This window comes from Lupinus angustifolius, chromosome LG16 (assembly GCF_001865875.1).
Source record: "Lupinus angustifolius cultivar Tanjil chromosome LG16, LupAngTanjil_v1.0, whole genome shotgun sequence".
Lineage (NCBI taxonomy): Eukaryota > Viridiplantae > Streptophyta > Magnoliopsida > Fabales > Fabaceae > Lupinus > Lupinus angustifolius.
In genome coordinates this window covers 19,346,337-19,348,000 of record NC_032024.1, presented here as the reverse complement: position 1 = coordinate 19,348,000, position 1,664 = coordinate 19,346,337, and positions in this window count along the sequence as shown.

Below are 1,664 nucleotides of genomic sequence, written 5' to 3'. Positions count from 1 at the left end.
TGATTCTCAACAAATTCGGAAGTTAATGGTTTGAATCTGAAAATAATCTTTTGAAACCGAGGATCGAGTTGTGAAAAAACGAACCAAAGGGATTTAGTCGTTTTATTACATTGTTTAACTACTGTTTCTGAATTTGATTTATGTTCATACTATCCAACAACAAAAAACTCCCTTGTGTGTGTGAGTATAAAGGTGTTTGAAACTTTGCTTGAAAGATAATCCTTGGGAAACGACTTAGGAGTCACTTCCTAGTATTGCAGTTTTAATTGTTATATTATTTGTGTCGGGTACGGCCTCGACCACCCCTCCTGGGATATAGTGAAGCGATACCCTCGGATCAGTGCTGATGAGTCCATCTGAACATGCGTACAAATACACTAGAAGAAAAGATAGGGAGTAAAACATCTATGAAAAACTTGTCACCGACGTCATGGAATTACACGGAATAATACACCAAGACAACACACGAGTACAAATATATCATGTGATCGTACAAGCATATAATAACGATGAATGAAGTATAAAACTCGAGAATTTAGAATCAATATCGAAGAATATCATTTATACAATGTGATGCAGGAGTCCACCATCCTTACTCCTTTATCCTCCCAATAACTATTCGGAAATAAATGAGAGTACAGTTCCCATAACGAGCCGATTTGATCTCACCAAAACTACTCATCGCAAGGATATATGATCGATCTCTTCCAATGGAACTGTCCATTTCAGGATGGTGTCGTATCCAACACTTTCTGGGCATCCCTCTCATCGATCCTGATTGCAAAGAGGGGTTATCAGATATCGTCTAGTTTGCGATGTGAGCATTGTCCGATCCGACAGAATACCTCATCCAGGAATACATGAGACTCATCTCACCTAGAATCTCCCTCAAGACTTTGCTGACGAATCACCACCATCAACGATGTCCCTCTCAACATCTCGGAGCTCATTCGTCTCCCGTACATTTCCTCTCCACTACTTCATTTTTTACCATGGATATGCACCCTAACCGAAATTAGCAACTTATGTCTTTTAATCCATCTTTTCTAGCAATCTGCCCATCCTAAGACATCTCTCATCGGGAATGCTTCTAGTGGGTCCCGATCTTAACATATAAACAAAAAGAGAATAATTTTGGCACCACTACGAACCATCGCTGAATTATCCTGGACGGCTCTCAAGCCAAGCCTCTTACGATCAGACGATTGTTGAAAGCGTAATTCCGGTGTTTTTATTTTAGTTGGGAGTTTTCTCCTCTCAACAAATCGTCCTGACAGCAGTGTCAATTTGTTGAAAGATTAATACTCTCATTTTCGTTATGTTCCTTTTGTAAGTAAGAGACCTCGTTTTTATTCTTTGTTCTCCATCTCGGCTTTGTTGAAATAAATTCTAACGCCGGTATAATGGTTTCAAGAATATTCCAGTTACAACTTACTTTCTTAATAATCATGTGAATAAGTCATTCCTTCTTTGCCCCATCTCGGCTTTGTTAGAATAAATTCTAACGCCGGTATAAGGATATCGAAGCAATTACGTATTACATAATTATTAAGTACCTTTGAATACCATCTCGATTTTGTGGAATAAATTCCAACATCGGTTTAATGGTATTCTAATATATAAAAGTGATGAATTGTTAGTTGTTAGATACAAATAAATAAATA